A 9,825-nucleotide genomic window follows, 5' to 3' on the forward strand; every position below is an offset into this window, starting at 1 on the left:
TTCTATGGCACAGTTTTGCTTCATACACACTTCCACATCAAATGCTATTTTTTCAGACTGCCTCTCTGCCTCCCTGCTGCCATCTGTCATATGGCAAAAAATATAATGAGATATAAGTGGGACGGTTCAGCCTCTATTGTCATACCACCAACATCCACTTCTGACATTGTCAGCCAACGCAATAAAATAGGAGGCAATACTTTTGGAGCATCTGTCATCTTTTTCTTCCTGTTAGTAAAGTGTCTTATCCTATTGATCTGCATTGATTTTATTTTATTTTGCAAATTGACTAACTTGCTGTGTTCAAATTATGCTGTAAGGAAGCTTTAATTATTCAATTAGATGGTCTGCTCAATTTTTACTGTTTATTTTATTAGTCAAATTGTGGTAGCCAGGCTTAAAACCAATACCTACAGGTACCTTTTCAGCACAGTGCTCACGAAATTAACCATGGAGCTCTCATTAGCATTAATGGGTGCTTAGTGGCTAATTTACTGTGCACCATGGTTAAAATATACTCCCTAGTGTGTTCACCAGGCTGTGTGGGAGATTTCTCCATACTGATGGCATTGTAATTATATTTTATTAGCTCAAGCTACAAACAAAAAATTTTGTTTCCTCTGACATCTATGCCTAACTCTGATTCAAAGACGAAACATACCAACGTGTACTCTCTTTTACATGTAAGATAATTCCATCAAGGATTTTTTGCAAAAACATACAGTAGAAGGAAGATATCCGATCAGTGATTCTAATTTCTCATAAGCCTATAAGACAGCACAGAATCTCCTGTTTTTATGATAAATATTCAACACTAAAAGTGTAATTTTTCAAGTTAAATATTCAGAAATGTGTAATGTTAATTTAGGCTTGTTATTTAAGTTTTTTTCATTTTAAAAGGGAAATCAAATAGAGTCTAGTACTTCTGGACTTACACGTTTATGAAGGGGTTTTCCCTGTAATAGTGATAAGTCTCTGGAATTCTCACTTCAGATAGAATCTTGAACAGTAACTTTATGCAAGCACTCTATAAGGTGCAGGGGAAAGATTGAACTGTGTTTGGGTGAATATGAAAGTTGTGAAAATCAATCTCACTTCTGATTTAGAAAGAAGGTTGTTTTATATGAAAGAAAACAAAGAAGGAAGAGGGTTGCTATGCATCTCAAATTGTACGTTATCTAGAAACATCTAAAATTAGTACCAATTTTAATACCATGTTGTAGTGTTTAAAGGAGCCAATGCTGAGCACATGAGCAGAGCTGGGCTTCCTATAGTATGAATAGGAACAAAGCTCACTGAATTTAACATGTATGAAGAGACTGGTAGGGAAGAAGATGACATGATTCCCAAAAATCATAACGAGAAGGAATGTGATCAGGCAGAATCAAAGTGTTATCACTGAATTGTAGAACAACATAGATAGTAGCTACATTTGAAATAAGAGAAAATAAATGATTTAGGCTAATATCTACTTAATTAGCGTGACTCAATCAGAAAAGAACTTGGAAAATGTTGAATACTTATGAGAGATGGAGTTAAACGGCATAAAAAAACTGATAGACTCTGTCAGGTAAATCTCTTACCTATCTTGGGGATAATAATTTTCTTTCTTTCTTTCATTTCTTTCAAGGGAAATGCAAACTGATCTAATTTGTTGGGACTTCGGAGGCATGGGAAATTCTTGGTTACACTGAAAAAAGGGGATTAATATTGAACTCTAAAGTAAGTTTAGGAACTGACTAGAACATAGATGGGTAGATAATGCGTAATACACCTTTGCAAGTGGCAGAGCATTGGAACAGGCTGCTCAGAAGGGCTGTGGAGTCCCCTTCTCTGCAGATATTTAAAATATTATTTGTGCAACCTACTCTAGGGGACATGCTTAGGAAAGGAGATAGGGGTAGATGATCTCCAGAGGTTTCTTTCAACCCCTATGATTCTGTGATTCCAAGGTAAAAGAGGATTATCATTATCACTGGTATGTTAGTAGTGCATTGTTTGTGCATTGCTACCTTTAAGACCATATAGTTCCCAAATGATGTTTTTTTAAAAAGTTTTGTTTTTCAAACATTTTTCTCACCCGTGTCTATAATGCCATTTTAAAGAGCAGTTATTACAATTAAACTCGTGCCCTGAATGCCACATAGTTGCAGAATTTGCAATAGCTATCATTCTAGTATGTTACACTCTTTAGCATCACTGATCTAGTAATATCTGTGTTTTTTGTTTGTTTTTCTGCTAATCACACTAAGTATCTTCTTCACTGCGCACATACATACTGAAAAACACTAAAGTGACCTACTTGTATGTAGCCTTGACTAATATCATATCAAAAGCATGTATCAAAAATGTTTTGAAGGGTGCTTTGTATTCTAATACGTTCTAGAAAAACGAGGACTAAAACTGAGCTTGAGTAGCTTTGTTTAAGGCAGACAACATGATTGCCTCCAAAATAAAGAAAGATATTTTATTTGTTCCAGATATGTTTACAGAATATCTTAGTAGAATCTGGCAGTATATTTATGATGGATATCTGCCCAAGGATAACTAACAGATTTATTACAGTCTCCAATAGTGGATGAACTGTAACAGATGCAATAAAACGAGTGGTTTGGGATAATATATGATATATAACAGTTGGAAGCCTAATGTCTTCTTTTAATAGCTTATACAGATTGACTGTATGTAGTGGTTCATAGCAAGCAGAGAAAGGTAGGCGTGATTTAACCGGGAGAAGGTGATGAAAGATTTCCTGTTCTGGGAATAAAGTAACTCTAGTCATACAGACAAAGAAAAACTGCTGGTCTTTCCTATCCTTCCCTCCCTGAGGGTAGTGTTTGTTGCTGTGTTCTAGTTGATTTTGTGGTGATTTGTGGCCCGTAAAAGAAAAAATAGTTTATTCAGTGAGCAGTGTAGCTATAGGCTATGCTGTTATATTTTTTAGCTATTAAACTAATTATTAGAAAGAAAGACATTTCCACCATTCCATTTCAGAATGTCTGTTATTTAAACACTGTCAATCTATCCAGAAAACTTTTTGCATGAGGAACTATTTCAGAAAGTTTCTGTTAGTGCACCTCTGTCCAGAATGTAATTCCCATCTCTCTATTCTTTAGTATTAAGGGCTTTATTAATTTGTCTCTTCTTAGCTTGAGAAAAGACTGAAACTGCTTGTTGAATGGGTGAAGTTTTGAGCAAATAATGCTTGCAGGAAAGGGTAGCAGGCAACAGCTTGTTCTTAAAGAGCACAAGAGGAGATAAAATGTGCTACATCCAGCAGGATTGTGAAGAAACCTGGAGAGAACAGACTATCAAGACAGGCTCCTAAAATTACAAATAGTTTCCTCATATCTGAAATGATACAAGCATGGCAAGATAACTAAAACTGTTTTCCAGAAGGGTGGTGACTGTAGAATAGGCCTGAGTGCAAAGGGTTATCTATAGCCAGTGGAATATGTTTGCCTACTTTTCTTCCAAGTGAGTAGATCCTGCCTTTCACCAAGTGTGAATATAAATGAGAACTTGTGTACAGGACCACCTTCAGCCTTTAAAAAAATAACAGAATGTATGCAGTTTTGCAGTCAGCATCAATCCTTAGCTGTGTAAAGAGATAGAAATTAGTCAGTTCATTTAATGAAACAGAAAAATCTAGCGTAAGCCAGCATAGTTTGTAAATTCTCTTTGACACTGAGGAACCCTCAGGATCAAAAAGCATATGATGAACCTGATATTGTTATGCTTACTAATCAGAATTGCAGGACTATGTTATTAGTCTAAATCCATTTTTTGCAAATAGAAAATAATTGTAAAGAGTTGATCTCTTAGAATAAAATTCAAATATATAATATATAATAGAAGACATTAGTTAAATTGAAACATACTGGAGAATTAATATAATTGTAGCGTGCTCTATAAGTAGTGCCTGCTATTTATTTCCATGTAAACTAGAACAGATGAAAAGAGCACAGTAGCACTATTTAAAAGAGCAAATTCTCAGCAACAAAACACTATTTTTTCATGTGGTCTCCACCATTAGCTATGCATTTTTAACAGCAACAAAAAAGAGCCTGCATGTCATGCTCATGACAATCTGCATCATGGAGGTGACCCACTGTTATGACAGTGTTGATGCTGAAACTCACCACCTACCACCTCACTGTGCTCACATTAGCTGTTTGGTCTCCATAAACATTCAGCAAGTGTCAATGGGTGCAATTTTTTCCACGTGGAGGAAATGAGTGACACACCTTTGATTCATGCGCACTTCCATGTCAGACTCCATTTTGTCAGACTGACTTTCTGCTGGCATCTGTCACACAGCAATAAAATGTAATGGAATATTAGCAGGAAGGTTCAGTCTCTACTGCTATATCACCAACGTCCACCTCTGATGTCATAGGCCAACACAATAAAATAGGAGGCATTATATTCGGAGCAGTTGCCATACATGCAAGGTGTATTTCCCTAAATCAAGACATTTGGTAGCACCTACAATTTTTTTAGAATGATGAGTTTCTACATCACAGATAAAAAGCCATAATGCTTATTCTATGATTAAAAAATAATAGTTTAACGTATCTGACATTTCCCAGATTATTATTTGTTTTGACCTTGCTCCTTTCACTTGTTTTGTTAGATGTAGATTTCTCTTACTCCTTCCTGTATGGAGTTAAAGGGAAACTACAAGTTTTCTGAGAAATCTGATTCCACGTTTCAAGAGTGACTGGTCTCATTTATGGACAGTACTGAACATACTTTTCCTTGGGTGCAGCCATCAAACTTTGCTTCTCTTTTGCGGTTCTTCAGGTAGAACTTCTATTTGGAAACCCATGTTGATGCAACATGCACAGAAGAGACACCAGTTCTACTGCAACTGATGTGTTTTTTGTTTTCTTTCCAATTGCCTGAAAGTTGTTCTTCCTATCTTTGGCGATAACTTTGAACATTTCTAATGCCGTTTCATCAGCACCTGATAAATCTAGAATGTGGAGATGGTTGTTTAGGAATAATGCATATTACCAACCTAACTTCTGGTTCTCCCTTGTTCTTCTCTGTATCCATTCTCTGTCATGCAAAAGTTTTGTATCACTACTAGACATGCAAGTTGTAAAATTTAATGAACTAAGTGTACATGAATGTACTTAAAAAACTTTGATGAAAAACACTTGGAGAGTAGCAAAGGATTACTATTATTGTTGTTTTTGTGTTTTTGTATTTTTGGTGTTTTTTTCCGATAACGGTGGTCAAGCATTGAAACAGGAAGCCCAGGGTAGTGGTAGAGTTACCATCCCTGCAGATTTTTAAGAAACATGTAAATGTGGCTCTCAGGGACATGGTTTAAGGGCATGAGTTGATGTCTGAACTAGATGATCTTAGTGGTCTTTTCCAACCTTAATGATTCTATGATTCTGTGCTAGATACACTGATAAATGTTTTGTGAGTCTCTTAATTCTTGTTTAAACTACATTTACATGCTCTTCTGTCATCCTGAATGGATAAAGCTTTCTTATTTTGGAATCCAGATTGAATATGAGCTGCCCTATATTAATATGGTCAGCATACAAGCTAATAGCATGTTTTTGTTGCTTCATTTACCTCCTGGTCACATCTTCACTTACAATTTGAATGTCTTATTTGGACACATCAGTGTGCTGTGTGATATGCATGTCTTTAGTTTGCTGCACATATCAGGTTCTTGTAAAATTTGCCAGCAGGTAGATGCCTACATTTCAAATGCTATTTGGAACACCTTGTTTGCTCAGGTGGTCCTTTTTGATGTCCTAAAAAAATCGTTATAGCTTAGAGACTATTGTGGTCAGGAAACATAGATCCATGTATATAAATTTTCCTTTCTTTTCTGCTAGCATGTGTTTAACCTTCCCCCACCAAAAATGAATAATAAATAATATCCCTTAATATGAAAAACAATGCAGGCAATCTCATACTATGTCTGTATTTCATGTATATAGAATATAGACTATAGTCACACAATTTCTGCTATAAACATGTGCAACATTTACACGTAACCACTGATCTGTTGCGTTCTTTCCAATCAGCAAGAGAACCATTTTTCTGGTTATATAAGCTAAATGAAGCTGTAGCTGCATGGAATGACACAAACATATCTCTTGTATATTTACAGGGAGAAGAATATGGTCTAGTTTAATTATGCAAAAGTATTTATCTCCCCCCATTACCGTATCTGAAAAGTACGTTTCCCATTCCCACAGTTAAATGTATCCTCATATCAATTTCTCATATGTAGTGTTCAGCACAGTGCTTTACATTTTCAAAGTGCTTTACAAACATTAACTAATTAACTAATGCATGTCATTATGGGCTTTTGAATCTTGGATGTCAAAAGGCAAAAGGCAAGGCAACCACAGTGAATTAAATAAAGTACAGATTAAATTGCCAGCACAGCACCCTCTACATAGCAAATTCCTCTACACCATGCAAGATTACAACTTGGCTTGCACTGCTGTTTCTTTCTTCTTTTATTCTGGTGGGAGATTTCATCACTAAATGATCATAGAACCACCAGTGTTGGAAAAGACCTACAGTACCATCCAGACCAACCATCCACCTATCGCCAATATTTCCCACTAAACCATGTCCCTCAGTACAACATCTAAATGCTTCTTGAGCACCTCCAGTGACAGTGACTCCAGCACCACCCAGAGCAGTCTGTTCAGTGCCTCACCACTCACTCCAGGAAGTATTTACTAACATCCAACATGAATCTTCCCTGGCGCAACTTCAGCAACTTGAAATTCCCTCTAGTCATACTGCTTGTTACAAGGGAGAAGAAGCTGACCCCCAGCTCTCCACAACTTTCTCTCAGATCTTTGTGGACAGTGATAAGGTCACTCCTGAGCCTACTCTTTCGCAGATTGAACAATCCCAGCTCCCTCAGCCTCTCTTCATAAGACTTGTGCTCCAGACCCCTCACCAGCTTTGTTGCCCTTCTCTGAACACACTCCAGGGCCTCAGTGTCTTTCTTGTAGTGAGGGGCACAGCGTACTTGAGGAGCAGCCTCACCAGGTACAGAGGGATGATCACTCCTCTTCTCCTGCTAGCAACATTATACAAGCCATGATGCCATTGGCCTTCTTGGCCACCTGGACATACTGCAGACTCACATTCAGCTGAGTGTCGACCAATCCCCCCAGGTCTGTTTCCTCCACACATTCTTCCAGCCCCTCTGCCTAAAGCCTGTAGCATTGCCTGGGGTTGTTGTGGCCAAAGTGCAGGACCCAGAGCTTGGTTTTGATTATCTTCATCCCACTGGCCTCATCCCAGCCATGCAGACTGTTCAGATAAATGCAGATCCTTCTGACCCCCAGGCAGATTGACCCTTCCACCCAGCTAGATGTCATCTGCAAACCTTTTCAGGATGCACTCAGTTATCTTGTCCAGGTCATCAATAACAGTACTGAACAGGACAGGCTCTGATACCAACTTTTGGGGAACACTATGCATGACTGGTTGCCTGCTGGATTTAACTCCATTCATCAACACTCTCTGGGCCTGGGCATCCAGCCAGTACAGTACCCAGCAAAGTTCTTCATCTATCCAAGCCGTGGGCTGCCAGCTTCTTCAGGAGAATACTGTTGGAAATTCTGTTGAAGGCTTGCTGAAATTTAGGCAGACTGCATCAATAGCTTTCTCTTTATCCACCAGTGAATCACTCGATCATAGAAGGAGATCAGGTTGGGCAAGCATTGTCATGAACCTGCCTGTCATGAACGCATGCTGGCTAGGCCTGATCCCCTGGTTGTTCTGCATATTCCGTTTGATCTCCCTCAAGATGATCTGCTCCGTAACCTTTCCTGGCACCGAGGTCAGGCTGAAAGGACTGTAGTTCCTTGGATCCTCATTATTACCTTTCTTGTAGATGGTAGTCACATTGGCAAGCCTCCAGTTCTCTGGGACCTTTCTGGTTGACCAGGAACAATTGTAGATAATAGAAAGTGACTTGGCTATTGCCTCTGCCAGCTCCCTCATCATCCTCACTTGGATCCCATCTGTCCCCATGGACTAGTGGTGGTCCAGGTAGAGTAGGAGGTCTCTGTTTCCCCCTGCATCATGGGGATCTATTTGCTCCCCATCCAAGATTTCAGGTCAGTGTGTAGAGTACCCGAAGGAAAACTAGTTTGACTTTTAAAGACAGGCATAAAGAAGACATTGAGAACCTCAGCCTTTTCCTTATCCTCAGTGGTCATATTCCCCGCCACATCCAGTAAAGGGTGGAGATCCTCCTTAGCTCTCCTCTTACCTTTAATATATTTGAAAAAACTTGTTCTCTTTTACCCCAGTGGCCAAATTGAGTTCAAGCTGGGCTTTTGCTTTTCTAATTTTCTCCCTACACATCCTAACATCTTCTTTGCACTCTCCTTGAGTTGCCTGTTCCTTCTTCAACAGGAGCTAGATTCTCTTTTTCTCCTGGAGCCTCAGGAAAAGCTTCCTGGTCATCCAGACCAGTCTTCTTCCTTGCTGGCTCCTTTTGTGGCGTGAGGGTATAGCCTGCTCCTATGCCTTTTAGTTATTGAGGAGTGACCAGCCTTCCTGGACCCATTTACCTTTCAGGACTGAATCCCAAGTGATTCTCCCTACCAGTGTCCTGAAGAGTTCAAAGCCTGCCCTCCAGAAGTCCATGGTAACTGTTTTGCTGCCCCCCTCCTGACTTCACTAAGAATCCATAACTCATGCCATACTCACTCTGTTGAAGACAGCTCCCATCCTCCAAATCTCTGCAGATCCTTCTCTGTTTATGAACAGTAGGTCTAGTGGGGCAACTCCCTAGGTAGGTCTACTACATGGTAGTCTGGTTTATCAGTTCATTGAGAAAATCATATTGCATACTGCTCACTAGGTTCCATTTAGAGAAATAAAAGACATGATAATTTCACCAAAGGAGAAAAGGGAAAAGCGCAAGGGAGAACAGTGGAATAATTATATTTCTAGGTGTGATCATTAGGACAATCACAGCAGGTCACCCTTCCATTTACCTTTTGTTTTGACTATCAGGACAGGTTGCTGATATTTTTATATCATGGTCTTTTAGCATAAAACGATTGAAAGTAACTTGCTGCAGTTATTCAAAAATTTTATAGAAAAATTTCTGAAAAATTTAAGTGTACCTCAGTTATTTTATATCTTCTGTTCTACATTCACACAGTCAATTCTTCAGTAATCTTAGGGGACAAATCAAATTGGTAAGTAAAAGGCATCTTATTAACTGCTGGATAATAACAAAAGTTCTGACAATTTAAATTGATTTTGTACATCAGTATTAATAATTGTGCTATTATACAGCTATTAATGATGATACAGCTATTATAATTACAGCTATTGTAATAAATGAGCAATTTTTTTTCATTGGCTTTAGGAGAAACATTATAGTATAACGTATACGAAATGGCAATTTTTGTTCCTCCTGCAGATTTTTCATTTGCACAATCATACTTGTCTAGTAGTAGAACCTAAGAGTAGCTTACTGTTGTGAATGTGTTCCTGTCAACAGTGCCAAGTTGCCTTGTAGTTAATGTGAAGGGGCCTGAACTATAAATATTTTCATGTCCTTTGTGAATGCAACCAGATTGCTAGTTTTAAATTATAAGTATTTAACAAGGTTGGAAAAGCTAGATTGTGCCACTGAGAATTTGCTATTAATATTTTTTTTCCAAAGAAGTATGTTCAAGTGATTAATTACTTGATATTACACTTGTCATAAATCTCCCTGCTACATAGTGCTCCCCCATCTGTCTGTCTCATTGCCACATTGTGTCATGCTCTAGGTATTACTGTAGTTCTTCCCTCTCC

Source organism: Cyrtonyx montezumae, unplaced genomic scaffold, assembly GCF_038088225.1.
Source record: "Cyrtonyx montezumae isolate F1298 unplaced genomic scaffold, pur_monq_1.0 scaffold_8, whole genome shotgun sequence".
In the NCBI taxonomy this organism is placed as follows: Eukaryota; Metazoa; Chordata; class Aves; order Galliformes; family Odontophoridae; genus Cyrtonyx; species Cyrtonyx montezumae.